General features: G+C 41.3%; 1 protein-coding gene across 1 annotated transcript in view; it reads right to left on the bottom strand.

Annotated features, from left to right (window-relative positions):
* Positions 1 to 21854, bottom strand: part of LAMA1 (laminin subunit alpha 1) — a 194307-nt gene that overhangs the window by 134641 nt on the left and 37812 nt on the right. The gene's annotated exons all lie outside the window — the stretch shown is intronic.

The raw sequence follows: 21854 nt of genomic DNA, 5'->3' as shown, positions 1-21854 counted from the left end.
AAGAAGCTCACTCCTCACCAGTATCATTTTCTGTCTTATAGTGAAGAGTTGGCTTTGGGAATGGTTCCAGTATTGGGCTAACAAAGGGTCCAGGGACCATGACCTCCAGGGTCCCTCTAGTCTCAGTCAAACCATTAAATCTGGTCTTTTTATGAGAATTTGAGAGCTGCACCCCACTGTTCTCCTGCTACATTAGGAATTTTCTGTTGTGTTCCCTGTGAAGGCAGTCATTGGTCATAGCCGGTCACCATCTAGTTCTTCCAGTCTCAGGCTGATGTAATCTTGTTTATGTGGCCCTTTCTGTCTCTTGGGCTCATCTTTACCTTATGTCTTTGTGGTTCTTCATTCTCCTTTGCTCCAGGTGGGTTAAGACCAATTGATGCATCTTAGATGGCTGCTTGCTAGCGTTGAAAACCGAAGACACCACTCATCAATGTTGGATATAGAATGTTTTCTTAGTACATTTTATTATGCCAATCAACCTAGATGAAAGCACCTACTTTTACCCTAAGTTGGGTGGCCATTATCATTGGTTCCTGAGAAATAACTCTTAGAGTAATTGGGGTACCTTGGTCTGGGACTTCCAGGCCACTCCTGAGGACTTGTGCTCAAGAGTGGGGGTTAGCCAGACCAGAAAAGATTCACCTAGAAGGCTGGTATCAACTAGCCTCAAGAGGCATGATTTACCTAACATGAAGGACTTGCTGATAAAAGCTCTGAACATGGAGGTTCAGGGAACTTTCTGGTTGGTGATAACATCTGCTCTTGGGAGGGTAGTACGTCCCTTGGAACATGGAGGCTTCACATTGGAAATCTTCCCAGACCTCGCCCTATGCATCCCTTCATTTGTATTGTTTGGCTATAATAAATCTGTATGGTATAATCTGTGAGTTCTGTGAGTCATTCTAGCGAATTATGGGACCCAAAGTGAGAGTGGGAGCCAGCAGGTCAGAAAGTAAAAGTATCATGTGGACTCCTGAGCTTGTGGCAGGCATTCTGAAGGAGGAGTGGGAGATCAGCCCCAAATTTGTGGCCAGCAGGTCAGAAAGTTGAGGTGTTGTGTGGACTCCCAAAATGTGTGGCTGGCGTTTGCCTATTTGACAGTCTGAAGCATAGCGTCCTTTTTACTTGTGAGCTCTGACTTAGCTCGAGGTAACTAGGGTCAGAGAGGGGCAGTGCCTGGGGGCAGCTGGTGACAAGGATGAAGATTTGGGAAGGCAGGGACTAGATCAGTCTCCATATTTTGGGGATGGGATTCATGCTGGTTTTTACCATGCACTGCCGTTTAACTATTGAAGTATAGCTATGATATATCACCTCTACAATCCAAAGTCTTCTCTTCAACTCTGTGATTTCCTGAAAATATTAATTATTTAATGAGTCCTCATCATCTGGTCATGATGCTCTGGACACAACTTTATTTTAAAATATAGTTTCTATGAACCAAATACAAAATTCCAAATGTTTTCTGAATTGGGAAGAATACAGTGAAAACATTATGTCCCTTGTTTTAGTAATTCAGCCTTAGCAAGCTGAATTACTCTTTGACAGTAAACTCAGATTACTAACTCAGGTTGTTGTTGCAAGCAATAAATAACACTTTTTTTCTTCCATGTGAATTGCTATTTACTCCAGATTTCCTCTAATCCAGATTGATGTAGGTGTTTTTTTAAACCAAAGGCCAGTACTTTCTATGTTTTAAATATGTTGTGGCAGTTAGTTGCCATCGAGTCAATTCCAACTCATGGTACCCCCACGTGTGTCAGAGTAGAGCTGTTCTCCATAGGGTTTTTCAAAGTTCTGACCTTTCAAAAGCAGATGACCAGGCTTGTCTTCCAAGGCTCCTCTGGGTGGGTTCAAACCACCAACCTTTCAGCTAGTAGGCATGCATTTAACCATTTGTGCCAGCCAGGGACTTCTTTTTAAATATGTAACATACGTATGTACATGCAGATGTAAATACACTTGCTTGTGTTCACTTACTCAGCATCTTATTGCCTTCGTTGTTGTTGGTTTGTTTGTTCATTTTTAGCTTCTCCCCAACTCAGCCCCTGCCAATTCCAGGAACACAGTAACTCCTTAAAATTAACATATGACAAACCAAATAATTTTACATTCACCAATAATTCCCTGGGAAGAATAATTCTATCTCATTATAATAACTCTGTTCACCTACCAGCTATTTCCTCCAACCAAGTTTAAGATGTGAGCATGCCCTGTGTTCTGGTTGTCTATGTGCATGTGCCATCTTCTTTGAGAAGATGGCCACCACTTCTATCACATATTAGAGGCAAGATTCTGTTCTCAAAGTCTCAGTATGGAAAACTGTCAGGAATCTGTGCATCTGTTGTTTATGCTTGAATCTGGAACTGAATGTCCAATGTTTAAAAGCCTAGAATCACCATTACCAATTAAAACTACTTTTAGAAATTAAAATAATGCAAAGGCTACTTAGTCCTAGCATGGACACCTCCAGCAAATTCTCCCATGAACATGATTACACGTGTTTCTGTTTTTTGAGAGCTTATTTAAAAACAAATAACAAAAACCTTTTACAAATCATCTGTTCCACAATTTACCTACTACATTTTCATGTTAGTGAAATAGCACACGCTTCTTAGAAATATTTGGTAATTCATGTTATCATTTACTCTGAAACGAGTCTTGAAGAACATACAGAGCTTGTTATACAACTTGCTAGGGAGTACTTTACACCTTATGCTTGTTCTCTTGTTTCCAGTGTCTTTCTCTACCTGGGTTCCGAATGACAACAGCAGCAGCATATTGCGTTAGTAGTCAGTGCTGTCCTAGACCCTCACAATGGAATACATTCTAAATAACTTCATAGTTGGTCTTCATACTGCTGCCCAAGCTAACTGAAGGGAGAACGTCCTCATATTTACTCAAATCACTGTCCAATGTTTTTCAAATCTTTTCATCATAAAAATAGAACTCTACGAGCATGTGGGTCATAAGCCCTGTCCACTGTTGAATATTTAAACAAGGGTTTACAAAATGGAGGTGTCACAATGAGTCAGGGTGACCAAGGCAGCTCATCTGACAGGGACAGAAGGGAAGGTGGTTTACAAAGGCATCTGAAAAGGGGATATATTTACCCTTTGTTTTCCAGTTCCACCTTTGAAAATGGAAAGACGGAACAGATTCACCACCTGAGTGTTAAGAGCTGTTTGTATATCCTCTCATTTAATCATCCAGACAATCCCTGGGTTCCAGATAACTACAACTCCCATTTTACATATTCAGAAATGATGTAAAAGGGGCTGAAAAGACAAACTCCTGAGCTGCAGTCCCAACAAGAAGCTAGGTAGCCTCACCCCTAAGTTCTTAACACCACTCATAGTGTCGGCCTGGACACTGCCTCCAGATGTTCCCACACACCCAAGGCACTGAGCTTTCCTTCTGTAAAACAGACATAAAAAGCCTCCTATGTTCACTTTCACTTCCACTTAACACGACACTTTCTGTCGCACAAGCACAGGACAAGAATGGGGAGAGGAGATGGGGAGGGTGCAAGAAACAGTGACTGCTAACCCTTACGTAGTGGTTGCTGTAGCCAGTGATGATGCTACATGCTCTGTTAGAACTATCAACTCTCCTAATCCTTACATCTACATTATTCTTACAAAATGGTATTATTTTCCCCATTTTACAGATGAGGAAACTGAGGCACAGACAGGTTACGTAAATCTTCCCAGGATCTCATCAGTACTAAATTGTATATTGCAGGGCTTTGAACCCTTTTATACTCTTAACTGCTAAGATACACCTCCTCTATAGATTCCAAAGAAACAGGAGAATGAAATCCCAGGCTGAGGCAAACTAGTGAGGCAAACCCAGTTGTCCCAAACTCTTACTTCAACCAGTAACAATTATTTCAGTACCATGTTCTAGTATTTTCATTAAGCCCTTGTCAGCTTTTATACTGAGCTTAGTGATATGATACCAAGTGGAAGAAAACTTCAGGATGGTTCCTCCATGAGGAGTCCTTTAACTCCCATCTTGCTCAGGCCTGCGGCTATGAAGCTGATCGCTGCTCTGACTGTCTCTCAATAGTACTCAAGGTCTCCAAGTTGGGGACCAGGAAACAAACGAAGAGGGGACCACAGGCACTGAGAAAGGGGATGCTACGAAGAATCTACATACAACCTGTCTGCTTAAGTCCTGATTCACCAATCCTGCATGATGAACAGGCCTTACCCATAAGCTAGGGAATCTCTGTTAACATACAGAATGTTAAACCTTTGTCCAAAGGAAATCCGTGATATCTCCGCTGCCCTGTTCTTGCATGGTTGACTAAACTGCCTCTTCTCTCCATATAAGCTTGGCTGAACACAAATTGATGACACAGGGGTTTTCACTCGATGTAGAGTCATTGCAGTCTTGCCAAAACTGCAGCTGATACAGCCGTTTTTAAATCCGCTTTCATCACAGATATCTACCAAGTGGCCTTTGTTAACGATCACTGGAACGCACATAAACAGGGTCACATAAATAAAGCAGGCGTACATCAAACACTGCTTTCTACAGAGGAATCCAGACAGGAATTTTCATATGGGCCTCAATCTTAACTTAAATATACTAAATCCATCTCAAGTGCAGACATCTGAAAACTATAGATAGCCTAATGCTCCAGGGTCAGGGGCCAGTTTCCCATGGACAGGGAAAATGAAGTCTCTCCCACCCATGGAAAGTGCAGGCTTTCCTGCAGGACTGTGCTCTGCACGTAAATCGGCAGGCGCAGACACCAGGCATGACTCCCCTTCTGAAACTCTCCACAGAAGGCCGCACCTGCCTCCACAGCAGTAACTCAGCAGTGAACCGGGGAAGTTTTTCTCTCTCACATGATGGAAATGTATTTCTCAGAGACAAAAGAGATTTAGGTGAATAGTTAAGTGAATTTGAAAAATATTAATACTCAATTATTCCTATAAAGGTGGTGAATTTGTGCTTCATAAGCTTTACTTCTTAGGAAATTATTAGAATATAAAAGTTAAAATTACTATTTGAATTAATATTTAGTACTCAAGAATAAAGAAGCAATTACTTAATAAACCAAAACCAAACCCACTGCCATGAAGTAGATTCTGACTCACAGCGACCCTATAGGACAGAGCAGAACCGCCTCACAGAACTTCCAAGGGGCAGCTGGTGAATTCGAACTGCCAACCTTTTGGTTAGTAGCTCTTAGCCACTATGCCACCAGGGTCTCTAATTCTGTGTTAATAATTAACCTCCTATTAAGTAATTAACACAGATATGAATCATTTCCTTGTTTCATAGAATATCAATCACTAAAGTATCTAGTCAATTGATAATCAAGTGAAGTAGCAACAAACACTAAGAAAAAAGATAAGTTAGGGAATTTAGAAGTTTACTTGGATGAGTAGGAAATGTGTGATAACATGTTTTAGGTAAATCTACTATGACCAATTACCTTAAATGTCATTTGTATTATATTTTAATTGGTTGCTTTACTGTCATGGAAACCCTGGTGGCGTAGTGGTTAAGTACTATGGCTGCTAACCAAGAGGTCGGGAGTTTGATTCCACCAGGCACTCCTTGGAAACTCTATGGGGCAGTTCCACTCTGTCCTATAGAGTCGCTATGAGTCGGTACCGACTCAACAGTAGTGGGATTGGTTTGGTTTTGGTTTACTGTTACGTCCTCATTTCAGGACAAGTAAAGTAGAGGGTCAGGAAAAAAAAGGAAGACCTTCAATGAGATGGATTGACACAGTGGCTGCAACAATGGGCTCAAACATAGCAACAACTGTGAGGATAGCGCTGGACCAGGCAGCGTTTCGTTCTGCTATGAGCTGGAACCAACTTGAGGTCACCTAACAACAGGTTAAGAGCTAAGGCTGCTAACCAAAGGGTCAGCAGTTCGAATCCACCAGATCTTCTCGGAAATCCTATGGGGCAATTCTACTCTGCCCTATAGGGTTGCTGTGAGTTGGGATCAACTCAATGGCAATAGGCTTGGTTTGGTTTTGGTAACAACAACATATAAAATTAAGACAAAAATCAATAGCCTCATGAATGAGAACAGAATTTTGGAATAAAACTACATGTCTTTTTCTTTAAATTTGGTGCTGTTATTGGAAGTGCAAAGGCAATATGACAAAAACCAGTTAACCTTTCTTTCTTTTTTAATGTTTCTTTTTTTAATGCTTTTTCTTCTTATTGGCTGGAGTAGAGATTGACTACCAGTAATGATAAGTTTAGATCAAGCAGTTTTTTTCTCAAAATTCTCAAGACTCATGTCTCAGAAAATCAGGGAATGCTCAGGTTTGATCCGTGCTTAGACACTTAGACATTGAGGAAAAGCCAAAGAAAGTAATATGGTCATTGACACATAGATGGCATACAGAGTGAGCCCATTTAAAAAGTAAACAGTAATCTGAAATCAGTTGTCTGAAGACAAGAAAGGAATATTTAAAACACTTGTCAAAGTAGTTCCATTTTCCTTGGAATAGAAGAGCTATTTCAGAAAGATTCCACCAGTAAGCTCTTCCATGGCCCATGGGTCACTTTTCATGTTTGAAGATGGCCAGTAGTAGAGCTCCAAAGGGAATCACTTTATCTAAAAAGTCAAAACTGAAAAGTAAGGAGGTAGTTTCTCTCCCTAGTCTCAATTTAATTCTCCAGGTAATTGTTCCCATTGCTCAATATCAACAAGTGTTCAGGAATAATTCTGCTAACTTTTCTGGGAGATTAGATGAAACTATCTCCAAAGCACAACTAGGCATGTCACCAAATGCCCTTTGCGGAACCTTCACTTTTGTCCTCCATCTTGTAAGCTCTGCATAACAGCCTCACATCCCAAGAATGGGAACAACCCACTTGCTGGGAAGTGCAGCTCCAGGCCATTCTCTGTCCAGAGAAATGCAATGAGCACCTTTCCTGTCCCCTAGCCCCTAACCACCCATCTCAGCCAGAGTGATCCAGTTTTCACTTATGAACATCCTAGCCTTTGAAATTACTTGGGCTTCTCCCCAAAATGCAGCCCATCATTTGTTCATGTTGAAGGCGAGGTGGCAAAACAACACACATTCCTTCCCCTCCTGACTTGGAAGTGCACTCAAGAATCTGTCATAGAGATTAGAAAAGAAGCCAGCTATATTCCAGGTAAAAGTAAAATTGGAGTTGTGGCTTACATGTGTGGCTACAAAAGTTGCCTACTACTTAAGCTGTAGATTAAGATAGTGTGGGGTACCTGCAGACCTGCCCAGGGACACAGCCTGCTTCCATAGCTTTACCCTGAGGGTCAGGAGCAAACATCTGAGTGTCCTGAGAACAAACTCCTCAAAGAAAAGCACAAATGTGGCCCCTGGGAGCAGAATCGGCTCCTTCTTCCAGTTAGAAAAATAACTGCTTCTCCCCCAAGGAGGGCTGAAGAAAGGATGGGGAAAGAAGCAGAGATGCTACTTTAGAGAAGAACCCCACAGGGAGACAAGAGACTGGGAACACGGATGCCCCTAAATTTTTTTCATTTAAGGTTCATTCAGTGGACATTCATTGAGTATCTACTTTGTTACAGGGACTATGGTGAGGGCCACAAATATGGCAATGAAGTAGAGAACATCATCTATATGGATGGCATACCCTAATGGGAAAAGCAGACGTGGAACAAGCCACTAGGGAGAAGGGCAGAAGTTTGGAAGTGTCCAGACACGGTGGGAAGGCTAACCTTGTCTGTAAGGGGTGGGTCTCTGTGAAGACATGAGTAGACTAAGGAGGAGCAGTCTAGGCAAAGAGACAAAAGGGGTACTGTTTCAGGCCGAGAGACAGATACTGTGATAGCCCTGAGGCGCAGAGCTTGGAGTAGTACTGAAAGGGAGAGGACACCTGGTTGGCTTGAGGACAAAGAGCTGGGGAAGATGGAAGGGACCCAGGTCTCACCATACATGTCTTTGTGGGTCATATTAAACATGTTAGGCCTTTAGAGGACCTTAACCCAGGGTGTTACCTGGTCACCATGGATAAAAAGGTCATGGAATTGGATGTTGGTGCCTGGAATCAAGAGACGGTGGCATTGTCATAGTAAAGATTAACAGACTAAAGTGGGGAAAGGCAAGTGGGTCTTAAGACAACACAAATAGGCCAAGCAGGGCTTCCCAGATCCTTGGCCGGATTCCTCTCTCCAGTGCAGGAAGACCTAGCGGTCTCTTCAACTTGGCCCCAGAGCCCACGCTTCCCCTTTCTTTGCTCAGTTCCTGGGAATTTCTGGCTGAAAACATCTGAAGACTCAACTTCTTTTCGCTTATCTCCTTCTCCTTATGTTGATCTATTTTTGCCCCAGTAGATTTGGCAATGGTTAAGAGCTTATAGCTTCACATCCCTTCTTCTGATCCTTTACCGTGAGAAAATACAACATATCACACCCTGTAAAAGTAAAGGAGACCCTTAGTCATTAAGCCGGTGATTTCCTACTAGTGCTACTGCCTTAAAAAAAAGCTGTGCAGATCTGTACTTGACTAATTCCAATCAAATATTAACCTATTAGTTATACATTTACAACACCTAAAAACAATAATTCTATGTTTCTTTCCTTTGGTCACTAATTCTAGCTGAATTGTTTATAGTTTTAGCTATAAAACCATAGACATTAGAAAGCATTTCTTTTTCTTTTGTAAGATTTAACTTTTTATGTAGAACCTTCATCTATATCCTATTTGAAGATCCTCATTTTCCTTTAGATACATCTCACTTCAATTGACCATCATTTGTCAAGCATTGAACTAACAAATCATCACATTTAAAGCTTTTTTTTTTAAAAAAAAGAATATCCAAATAAAGTTCTTAGGTAGCAAGGCTTTTGTTCATTTAAAAAGATGTGAAGATTGGGCAAGAAAAGTGATTGGGATGGAGACTCAGCTTTTCATGGAAGATGGAGATGTCCAAATGGAACTAAGTGGGATGGTAGTATTTCCAGAAGGGAGTCCACACCGGTGAAGCCAATTACATCAAGAGAGGTCAAGCTAAGAGAGCTCAGGGGGCACATTTGAAGTCTCATCTTTCCCACGACCCTACTTCTGTGATGCTCTTACCAAGGCATAATGATCTATCACAAAATATAGAATCAGAGCCCAAAATTCTTGCAGTATTAAAGTGAAAGACGGCCCTGAAAATGATGTAATGAAAGACCCATTGTCCCCAACGTCCTTTTCTTTTGGTAGCATTCCCTAAGCAGTGAGAAGATTTCAGGCCAGCCCCATTTCTTCCCTAGTCTAGCCTAATAATAAGTTGCAAATGACCCTAAATGTTGGCTATCCCAATGGAGGCCTACTAACTGGTCATTTAACTGGCTTTTTTGTGCTTCTGTCACATGAAGAACAAAGATAAATGTCTTCTGCTTACATGTCAAACACTAGGAATGTGACTAACATAATTGATATCACCAAACTGTACACATAAAATGCTGCCTTGGAAAATACTGCGTTATATATATTTTTGCAACAACGACAAAAACAGTAGGGAAAACAGAGGTTGTTAAATTATATGACTGGCCAACTTTCAGGTACCTTCTAAATATCTGGGAGAAACTAGGTCTTAGAAACTTTTGAAACTGTACTAGATCAGTCACTTCATGATTTAATTGTAAAAAGGTGATTAATTAAGAGCACAGATACAACTAAAAACTATCACACACATACTCTAGCAATGATCAGTTACTCTAAGACAGTTTAAGCCATTCCAGTTGACCGAACAGAGCTCCACCAAATTTCTCAGAATGTCTCAGCTCGTGCAGCTGTGCCACCCAGCTAATTATTTGCAGGTTTTAATTTGATCTCACAGCTCTCCCAGGCTTCATTTCGTTACCTTAACAAGGATAATGGGCAGGCCAGAGCAAGCCAGTGCTCTCCAAGTATCTGTGGACAATTTCAAAGTGATCACAGGCCTGGGGAAAGGCACTGCCCTAAACACACAGCTGTCACAGCCACCGAGAGCCTCCGCTCTGACCACTGTGTTGGCCACTTCCTTGTCTCCTCAGAACTAGGGTTTACTGAATTGGATTTCCATAAATTCACAAAAAGGTAGCAATAGGTGATTAATAAATTTTGATTTTCTTACGATCTAGAAAATTTTTAAACTAAATTTACATGATTCAGGCTTAAAATGATAACTCCAGAGACTATTTTTTCCACACCCCACTGCATTACTGTTGTTGTTAGGTGCCATCAAGTCCGTTCCGACTCATAGGGATCCTGTGTACCACAGAACGAAAACATTGCCTGGTCTCGCACAATCCTCACAATCATTGCTATGCTTGAGCCCATTGTTGCAGCCACTGTGCCAATCCATCTAGTGGAGGGTCTGCCTCTTTTTTGCTGACCCTCTACTTTATCAAGCATGATGCCCTTTTGCAGGGACTGGTCCCTCATGATAACATGTCCAAAGTATGTGAGACAAAGTCTAGCCATCCTTGCTTCTAAGGAGCATTGTGGTTGTACTTCTTCCAAGACAGATTTGTTCATCCTTTTGGCAGTCCATGGTACACTCAATATGCTTCACCAACCCCATAATTCAAAAGCGTCAATTCTTCTTCAGTCTTCCGTATTCATTGTCCAGCTTTCACGTGCGTATGAGGTGATTGAAACCACCATGGCTTGGCTCAGGCCCACTTTGGTCCTTAAAGTGACATCTTTGCTTTTTAACACTTTAAAGAGGTCTTTTGCGGCAGATTTGCCCAATGCAATGCATTGTTTGATTTCTTAACTGCTGCTTCCATGGCGTTGATTGTGGATCCAAGTAAAATGAAATCCCTGACGACTTTATTCACGTGTAATGTTTTTTGGTTTTTTAATGTGCACAGTCTGGGTCTTCATCCAGAGAAGGGAATATGAATGCAGACATTCTTTAGGCTTTTCATATTGTAAGTATAAGATGACACAGTAGATAGGAAAGCACTTTATAAAATGCACAATGCAGATGCCAGGTCTCACTATCAGATTTTTCATCACTTTAGTCAAGTTCAGTATTATTTTTCTGACAATTGGCATCTCTCAAAATGAGGATAATCAAATTAGACTTAATTTGCTTTTTCTCCTTTGCTGTATCTTGAAAAATCTATCCAAATTCTTACACTGATACTCAAATTCCAAAAATGTCACTGTCATGTTACAAAGCAACTTGACAGCCTCAATAGAGATTAATAATCGTGATGTAATTTACACATGTGAAGATGATAAGAGCAAACATTGTCTAAGCACATGGCTTCAGCCCATTGTTCCCAAACATATGTCCAGTACAATAACACACCGCCACCCTCCTGTCAGCTTGTCATACTGTGACGGTTTGCATGTTGTGATGCTGGGAGCTGTGCCACCAGCATTTCAAATACCAGCAGGGCAGACAGGTTTCAGCAGAGCTTCCATACCAAGACAGACTAGGAAGAAAGGCCTAGCAATCTACTTCTAAAACTTAGCCAATGAAAACCCTATGGATCACAACAGAACATTGACTGATGTGCCCCCTAAGTTGAAAGGCACTCAAAATGTGACGTGGCCACAGCAACGGACTTGAGCATGCCAACGATCAGGAAGATACAGGACGGGGCAACACTTTGTTCTGTTTTACATGGGGCCACCATGAATCAGAGCTGAGCTGGCAACTAATAACAACAACAACATAACGTAGCTCATTCTAAATAAGTAAATTAATTCTTTGATATTCAGTTAGCAGAGAACAAAATAATTTCTAATCTTCATGCTCCCAAGAGATTGTGAGACACACTTTCATTCACTGTTCATGAGTGTCTTAGTCAGCTAGTACTTCTATGACAGAAATACCATAAGTGGGTGGCTTTAAAGAAGAGAATTTTTCTCACAGTTCCAGAGGCTTGAAGTCTGTATTCAGGGTGCCAGCTATAGGAGTAGGCCCTCTCTGTCAGATCTAGGGCATGATCTTTGGCTCTTTCAGCTTCTGCTCCTCAGCAACTTGGCTATCTTCATGTGGCATCTAATGTCCCTTGCCTGTGCTTGCTTGGTGTCTAATCTTTATAACCTTTATAACTCAGAGGTGATTAGGTTTAGGACACGCCCAGGGGCAGATTATCCCATAGGCAAGGTAACCACAGTGCTTATCTTGTTTACCAGATCATCTGTAGTGAAAATTCCACGTTTTTTTTTTACCACATCAAAGATTCCGTACCTAGGTACGGCTGGCATCTGTCTCTCTCCAACCCCACAGCACCTTCCTACAGAATTGAAGCCTCTTTTCAAATTTACAGTCCCTGACGGGGTGGATGACTCAGTAAGCAAGGTAAACATGAGCTTATATGTGCTTACTTACTAATCTGTAGTGAATAATCAAAGATGTCATGAAACCCACATGAAATTGTTCACTCTAGATTAATTGGATAATTGAAATGGGTAAGCCACCCTGGACATACCCTACACTGATATGGTCTTATTAACATAACAAAAAAATCCTGTTCCCAAACAGGATCATATCCACAGGTATAGGGGTTACTGGAGGCACACAATTCAATCCGTAACAGTGAATATATAAATTGAACAATATTTCTGAAAAAGAAATGGTAATAAAGATCACATTAGAAAAATGTTTAAGCCCTCTGACCTAGTAATCCCACTTCTTGGAATCTACACTAAGAAAATGATCAGCATTGCAGCCATAAAAATATTTAAAAGATTTGTTGCAATATGATATATAATAGGCAAAAATTGGGAACGCCTTAAAAATCCAACAATGGGAAGCAGGTCAAATAAATTATTGTGTATACAGAGGACGAAATGTTATCCCACCACTAGACATTACTATAGGAACTTAGCTGTGGACCACGAAGAAGAAACTGGTACCAGCCTGGCCCTGCTACAGTAAACAACTAGAAAACTAGACACAATATTTAAAATACAGTTTTCAAATCTTGGACAATAGGCAGCACAGCACAGTGGATCCTGAGAAGGGCCCAGGAGTGTGCTGGCCTTCTGCCCGGAGGCCCCTTCTGGACTGTGGTTTGTCAATGTCCTATCAACAGAAACATACACACGTCCTTTGACCAAGTAATTCCACTCCTAGAGAAATAAAACATGCGTCCAGATAAAACCTTTTATGAGAACGTTCACAGCAGCTTTATTTACATTAGCTGAAAACTAAAAACAACGCAACAACCAAAATGTCCATCAACAAGAGAATGGATAAACAAATTTCGGAACATTCATGAACTAAAAGGCACAAACCAGTAAAACCAGCAAGAGTGGATGAGGCTCCCAGACATGCTGCAAAGAGAAAGAACCAGACACAAGAGTGCACACTGTGGGATTCCATTTATAAGATGTTCTATAACAGGCAAAACTAACTGAAAGAGAAAAACATTTCGATTGGTGGTTCCTCTGGCCAGCGGAGGGTAAGGGCCTGGAGAACACTGACAAGGAAGGTACAGGGAACATTCTGGGTGAAGGAAATGCTCTGTATCTGGATAAGGGTGTGGCGTACATTTCAGTGTGTACATTTCACTGTGTATAAATTATATCCCAATAAAAAGAAGAAATGTATGGTAGGACTGGCTGTACTACCTCAGCTCCACAAACATGCCAGGCCTCCTCATTTACAGGCCTTCCCACACTGTGCTGCTCTCTTCTGCCATACCCGTCCTCACTCTGCCTCCCTTTTCCACTGTCCTTCCTTAGGGTCATGTTCCCTGACACCGTAAGCTGCCCCTCCATTGTGTCCTCCACGCACCCCCACCCCCCTGAACAGCACTTACTCGCAGGAGCGGATTATCCAATAAGCTAGGTACGCATGGGCTTACTTGTACTTACTTACTCATCTGTAGTAAACAATTTCACATTTTTTCACCACATCAAAGATTTTGCTTCTAGGTATGGCTGGCATCTGTCTCTCTCCCAAACTCATAGCACCTTCCTATAGAACAAAGCCTTTTTTCAAATTTATAATCCCTGACAGGGGCAGATGACTCAGTAAGCAAGGTAAAAAACAAACAAACAAACAAACAAACAAACAAACAAACAAGCCGATTGCAGTCGAGCAGACTCTGACTCATAGCAACCTTACAGGAAGGAGTAAGACTGCCCCACAGGGTTTCCGAGGAGAGGCTGGTAGATTCGAACTGCCGACTTTTTGGTTAGCAGCCAAGCTCTTAACCAGTGCACCACCAGGGCTTCAAGCAAGGTAAGCACGGGTTTATCTGTGCTTACTTACTAATCTGTTGTGAACAATTTCACCTGGGTTTCCACTTTAATGTGGCATGGTGAAACTCGTGGGAAATTGTTCACTATAGGTTAGTAAGTAAGCACAAGTAAGCTCATGCTTACCTTGTGTATTAGATAATCCACCCCACTTATGCCACTGAATCCAAGTGGCTCCTTTACTTGGCTATTTCTCCCACTAGACCAGAAGCTTCCTGTGGGCCTGGGCCCACCTGAACTAAAGACCATAGTGACAGCAACGATCACCGGCCTCTGCACGGGGCTTGCTGTCTGTTGTGTGCTCTCTCTGTCTTGTCCATCAGTGAATCCCTGGGCCCAGGCCCAACAAATCCACGTTCCATGAATTCCTAAACACACGTAGTGTTCTCAGATGTGATGGGATGTATTCAAAGGTGATCCCTGGTGGCTAGACATGCAGGTGATTTAAAAATTTTTTTTCTTACATTTTTTGTATTTTTAAAACTTTCTATTCTTAGTATATGTTACTTCTATGTCAGAACAAAGGAAACTGCATAAAGAAAAGATCAGTTGAAGACATTAAAGACACAAGAGCTATTCTGAAATATAGTTGAAGTTTTCACAAGCAGCCGTCTTTTTAAGGATGGAAATGTTGCAATTTAAGGAGAGAGCTAAGTTAATGCATAAAAACCAAAAAAAGAAAGAAAAGAAATTTAAAAACAAATACTAGATGGTACTTCAAACTGTACAATTTTTCAAAGAAGTATCTTTTTAAAAATTAAAACTTATCTTTTTTTTTTTCAGCTTCAATGTAACAGGAAGAAATAATGATTTCAGAAGGGACTTCCTTTTCATTCTATAAATATACAAATAAAAACTTTATTTTGAATCCAGAGCAGTCAGAGATATGAAAAGTACATTGTGACAAAGTCCTGCAAATCCGTAGCTCTCATTTCCCAGAGCCCTTCCCACGGCTCAGTGGTTCCCAATGTAATAGTAACAGCCCAGATACTCTGCTGTTCAACAAAAAATAGGGGAGGGGGGCTTGAACTAAATTCCAATAAATGACAAAATGGTATCCTCGACTGTACGTTTTAATTGATTATACAGAAAATGATAAATCTTAAAAATAATCTTGTACAGAAAACAAAATTCCATACAGTTCTTGAAGCCTACCGAAAAAAAAAAAAAAAACAAAAACAGCAAACCCACTGCCATTGAATCAATTCCCACTCAAAACGACCCTGTAGGACAGAGTAGAACTGCGTAATAGGGTTTCCAAGGAGCACCTGATGGATTTGAACAGCCGACCTTTTGGTTAGCAGTTAAGCTCATAATCATTGTGCCACCAGGGCCTCTTCTGAAGTCCAGCCACAATCAGTTTCACTTACTCGGCTCACTGTCATTAACTTTGAACAATTTAAAGTACAAAATCTGTATCCAGTTTGAATGGTATAGCTATTTACTTCACCTGAAGATAAGGGGGTGATACCTAAAAGATACAGAAGGCCTGTAAAGAGAGAAGCAGCTCAGGGAAACACCTTTGCTGGAGTATGAGGATGGGACAGTTTTAAAACAAGTTCACAAATTCTTTACCACTCCTTCCATTGAGGGAATCCCTAGGTGGCACAAACGATTAATTGTTCAACGATTAGTTGAAAAGTTGGCGGTTCGACCCACCCAGAGGCGCCTGAGAAGCCAGGTCTGGCAATCTGCTTCTGAAAGGTCACGGTCTTGAAAAGCCCTATGGAGCAGTTCTACTCTGCACATGTGGGGCTGCCTCGAGCTGGAACGGACTCCACGGCAACCACCAACCATAGAGAGGTGGGGCCAATCTGTTCCCCCACTGAATCTTGGTGACTTGGCCAGTAGAGTGCATTGGAAGTGACACTGTGTGCCTCTGGAGGCTAGGTCTAAAGGGTGACGCAACTTCTACCTCTTTCTCTGGAACCCTCATGCCAGAGCCCTGAAACGCTGTAGGAACAATCTGGCTTAGGCCGCCATGCCGTGAGGAAGCTTTCACTAGCCACTTGGAGTGACCACACAAAGCCACCCTGAGACTCCTTGAAGAGTAGGCCCTTGTGCCCTCTTGAGCTGTGCCAACTCCACCACCACCTGACCACAGCCACACGAGAGGCTCCGAGACAGTACCCCTCAGCCAAGCCCTTCTGGAAATCCTGACCCACAGAAACCATGAGAGATCTAAAACGAAGGTTGCCGTTGTAAGCCATAAATTTTGCTGTGATTTCTTACACAGCAACAGATCACCCGAACAGAGTCTGTGTGTGAGAAAATAAAGTGATAACAAAAACAAGAAAACAAAAGAAAGACTTATCTGTGTGAAGGTTCACAGGGAACAAGAAGAAAAAGATAAAAACTTCTCAAGGGCATGAATTTGTGGCTTACTTCCAAATCATAACGAAGGGGGTAAGATTTCTTCCATTTTGCCAAATTCAGGAAAACCTTAATATTTTAAGCTGGTTAAGGCCAGTATGAAGCAAAAGGAAAATGAAGTAGAATCATTTTGAATAAGTACAAGTACGCAGTCACAGTAATTTCTAACACAGCGTTTCTGGGAAGGGTCTCAGCCTGACCTCTTTTAATGAACAGCCAAGACTCATTTGTGATGAGAAGCTCCAATTTACATGCAATTACTGTTCTAAAAACCTTTGAAGGTTTGCTGCCTTAAGAAAGTTAAATTTGCCTCATCTTTTCTTATTGTCCTGTCAATGTACTTATCAAACACTTTATATTTGGATGATACAATAATAAACCTCAACCCAGTTCTGGTCAATTTTTCAGAAATTCTGAAAAAAAAAAAAAAAAAGAGGTCCAAATTAATGAGGCTTAACAAAAACAAGCAGCTCTTGTCTAAAGGTCTGAATAAAACAAAAAGTCTTCTGTGATTATGTTCCCACAACAAAGTGCCACTTCCTAATTAAATCTACACAGAAAATAAAGTCCTGCTTCAAAAGGCAGCTTTATTTTCAATGCCATATGAAACATTTCCTTTTTTACAAAACATTTTATCTTCTAAAGGAACATTACCAAGTTTTACTCACACATTTGACTACTCCCAGTTAAATTTTTGCCCAGGTTAAAAATGTTTAAAGGATAATGCAAAACACTGATGTATTTCCCTCTTCTTGGCCAAAATACACAAGTTAGGTGGCACCCAATTCTATCAGTCCCTGCAAAAGCGTCCCAGAAGTGTTAATACTCTGCCCAACTCATAGGGGAGACGACCCTGTGAAGCAGCAACTCATGCAAAGAGAACAAGAGGGAAGGGCCTTAGGCAGATTATGAACACTCCAAAATCATGAGGAAATCATAAGAGTTGTCCGCCATCTCCCCATAAAATCACAGTGCAAAGGAAAACAAGGACAGGAGGCCAGGGACACATGAGACCAGGCCACAGAGCATCTTTTAGAAGAAACATCAGACCATGAACTAGAAGTCCTGGTTTCCAATTGCACCACTCTGTGCTTCAATTTTCGTACCTACAAAGAGGAGACCATCCGTGTCCCTGCATTGTTGGGAACAGAAGATGAGATAACAGATGAGGGAAAAAATGCTGTATAGTCCATAACCTGTACCTACAAATTTCTACACATACACTAGAAAACCCGGTGCCATCGATTCTGACTCGTAGCTACCCCATAGGACAGAGTAGAACTGCCCCATGGGTTTCCAAGCAGCGGCTGGTGGATTCAAACTGCTGGCCCTCTGGTTAGCAGCCAAATGCTTAACCACTTCGCCACCAGGGCAGCAATAAAATGTTCCTTGTTAAAGGAGAAAACGAACCACAAATTTGTAACATGGACCTTGAAAAGGATTTGTATTCACAAGCATTAGCGCTTTTTCACTGAAAGCTCAAATAACTACTGATAGTGGAAAAACTACCTAAACTTCAGGCACGACAATTTTATGCAAATTTTGGCAAGCCAGATAGTAGAATATTAATGCAGCTTAAAAAATTATTAATAATGAGTTTTAGGCACATGGAAAAATGCTAATGCCATAAAGTTAAATAAAGCATCAGGATATAAACTTACATATCATACAATCTCAGCCTGAGGTACGATCTAGTCTCATGATTCAGAGTCCAAGCTCTTGAATCTCAGTGAATTCTACCCTTGAAAATTTACTTAAGCTCTGAGTCTCAGTTATGTCATCTGTACAAAGGGAAGAATGATAGAATCAAACTCGTAGGGTGATCAAGAGGATTCTATGGCAGAATCGAGATTCAATGCTTAGCACAGTATCTGGCCCACAGTAAGTATGTAATAAATGACAGCATTATTGTAGCACGACTACACACATAAAAATGCATACAAAAATTTAAGAGAACATGTCAAGATATTAGTAGCTACCTTTGAGTGAAGGAATTGTAAATTTGTCTGCCTCTTTACCCTTACTTGTACCTTCCATTTTTTCCTACAATGAGCTCATATTACTTTTCTAACAAAAAAAAGGAGCAATTATTGTTGAGTTTATTTTCTCAAAATCTACATAACTGTACTTCTTTGCTAATCCTAATTAGTTAACTCTTACTAGATTATACGAGTATTCAACATTTCCCTCAGTGATATTTGAAGATCTTTGGGAATCTAAAGTAATTTATGGACTACAAATATGACAGAAGGAAAGAAAACTCACAATTATTTATTGTGAGGAATTTGTCAGGTGTGCTACGGTAACCATCCTTCATTCTTAACACTATTGCCTTTTACTTTGTCAATTGTGTTAAAGCATATTACCCTAACACACCTTACGCATCTCCACCCACGCCATGCAGCCAACAATAACAATAGTAACAACTAAACAGAGGGGCTTCAGCTTTTCCTCCATCGCTGTCTCTCCTAAATCCACAGTGCCGAGGTGGTGTCCCAAGGCACTCTTTCAGCTGAGATCCAAGGACACCTACTCTGTGGCTGTGATTTCATCATGAGAATGCTACATTTTGCATTTTCCTTCCTAAGTTAGCCTAGAAATGCCATGTGAGCATACTCAGGCTAGTCTGGCTGACCACTGTATGACAAAACACTGCCCAGGACTTCAGTGGCCATGTCTGTGTGTTCATGTCATGGCAGGCACCAAGTGACCTCCTTCCAAGAAGATAGCACTGGAGCCAGCTGCTAAACTGCCAACCCTCACCTGCAAACACTTTCTTTCTATCTTGTGCTTGGTGAGACAGGGACTGGGGCAGTCCACCCACATTTTTGCTGTGCAGCTGCTCCCTGTGAGTACTGCGAGTGGAGGCACTAGAGGGAGATGGGAAGGCTGGAGGAGGGACAGGAGGGGGGGCGGCTGGCTCCTTCTCCATCCACCAGCTGTTCCCGGCCCTGTTGCTCCATCAGCAGTCCTATCCCTTGTGTCACCAAAAGACCCGAGTTCTGCAAGTGGAGGCACTAGAGGGAGATGGGAAGGCTGGAGGAGGGACAGGAGGAGGGGCTGGCTCCTTCTCCATCCACCAGCTGTTCCCAACCCTATTGCTCCATCAGCAGTCCTGTCCCTTGAGTCAGCAGAAGACCCCAGTGTTCAGCGTCCTCAGCAGTCCCCAGATGAATCGCCTCACATCCTGCAAATGGAGTGGCTCCCTCCAAGTCCCTAGGTACTAACAACCCTCCCCTCATTCTTCCTCAGCTTCACTGTCTCCTAGTTACCTTGGAGCTCCCTTTTCCAGTTTCCCAATACCATTTAACCAAGGCCATATACTCAATAAATCAAAAAAGCAAACCTGTTGCCACTGAGTTGATTCCGACTCATAGCGACCCTATAGGACAGAACAGAACTGCCCCATAGGGTTTCCAAGGAGCACCTGGTGGATTTGAAGTGCTGACCCTTTGGTTAGCAGCCACAGCTCTCAACCACTACGCCACCAGGGTTTCCGTATACTCAGTATGATCCCATAAATAACTGGTCTGGTTGCTGTTTTCCTGATTGGAGCCTGGCTGATACAGTGCATTTTACAGTGTATGAACTTTTAACATGTAGTTTACAGTGCATGAACTTTAACACAGTGTTTCTGAAAATCCTGTGTTCTTTTACTGAGAAACACTACCGTAGAGGATAAATTTTAATATAATTAAAAAAAAAAAAAATTCCGTCTAGTTGACTCCGACTCGCGGCGGCCCCACGTGTGTCAGAATAGAACCGAGCCCCACGGGGCTTGCAGTGGTGAATTTTTCACGGGGGACTCCCATCTCTGAACTTTCAGTTAGCAGCTGAGTGCGTTACCATTTCACCACCAGGGACTCCTTGATCAGCAGGGCCTAAGAGAATTGTGATAATTGTAAAATCCAAAACCTGTGAAATGTTCAGTCTCTCTTTCTCTGAGTGACTTATTTTAAATTTAAGTTGTTAAAGATCACTGACTTGGTGCAGGGGTAGTGTGAAGGAGCGAGCTTTTAAATCACTTGACGAGGAACAACATCCTGCTTATGCGGACTGCCCACATGCGTGTTAATCTTACACTGTTAAAGCTCACCTGTAAGTTTCTCTTAAAACAAAAATATCACACTCTCTTCAGTTCGCATGGATTCTGGGGGGAAAAGTAAGATATTACTAAATATCTAACAGCGTGGCTTCTGAAATATCTTGAATCAACAGAAGAAATGAATAGGAGGTGTTATTTTAAAGAAGAAATAAATCTAATCATTCCTATTGTAATATGTTACTTAAACAAATACTCTCTAGTTGTATCTGATTGCAAACCATACAGCATTTATGGACTTTCTGATAACACTACTTTTTAACTTTAATTTATCTACCAGGTAACCAAACACTATACACAAAGGCTGTCATCAACTAGAAAATCGAGAATGGATGTCTTTAGCTTTTGCCAACACAGAATGAAACTTATTTGACCAGAAAATCTCAGGAACTGATATATTTACTAAGTTGTTGTTAGGTGCCATCAAGTCAATTTTGACTCAGAGAGACCTCATATGATACAGTAGAACTGCCCTATAGGGTTTTTTAGGCTGTAATATTTATGGGAACAGATAGCCAGGTCTTTTCTCCTACGGAACTGCTAAGTGGGTATGAACCACCAACCTTTCGCTTTGCAGTGGGGTGTTTAACTGTTGCACCACCAAAGCCGAAAAAACCAAACCCATTGTTGTCTAATCGATTCTGACACAGTGACCCTATAGAACAGAGTAGAACTACCCAAAGGCTTTCTAAGGAGCGGCTGGTGGATTCGAACTGCCGACCTTTTGCTCAGCAGTTGGGCTACTTAACTATTGGGCCACCAAGGCTCCTTATTTATTAAGTTACATGAACACATTTATAGTATTAAATTGTTACAACTCCCTGATAATATTAAGGTTTCTTTATAATTTTACTTCAGAAATCTATGCTTTAAATTTTACATTGTTACATGACTGAAACAAAGCCGTTGAAAAGTTTTTTTATTCACTGTCATCTTTTAATCATGCAGTAAAAAAACACATTGGTGAACAAATGGTAAAATTTGAATATGGGTAGCTAAATAAAAAAAAATAGTTACTAGGAAATTACTATTTGTTTTGTTAGGTGTATTAATGGCATGATGTCCATCCAGAACAAATGCCCTTAGTGTTTTAAGATACATACTGAAGTGTTGGTAAAGTGCCATGGTAACTGCAATTCCCTTCAAAATTGTACAGCAAAATGAAATAAATATGGCAAAATTTTAAAA

Source organism: Elephas maximus, chromosome 11, assembly GCF_024166365.1.
Source record: "Elephas maximus indicus isolate mEleMax1 chromosome 11, mEleMax1 primary haplotype, whole genome shotgun sequence".
Taxonomy (NCBI): Eukaryota; Metazoa; Chordata; class Mammalia; order Proboscidea; family Elephantidae; genus Elephas; species Elephas maximus.
Note: the sequence above shows the minus strand (reverse complement) of the source record. Positions and strands in the feature narration are given on the sequence as shown.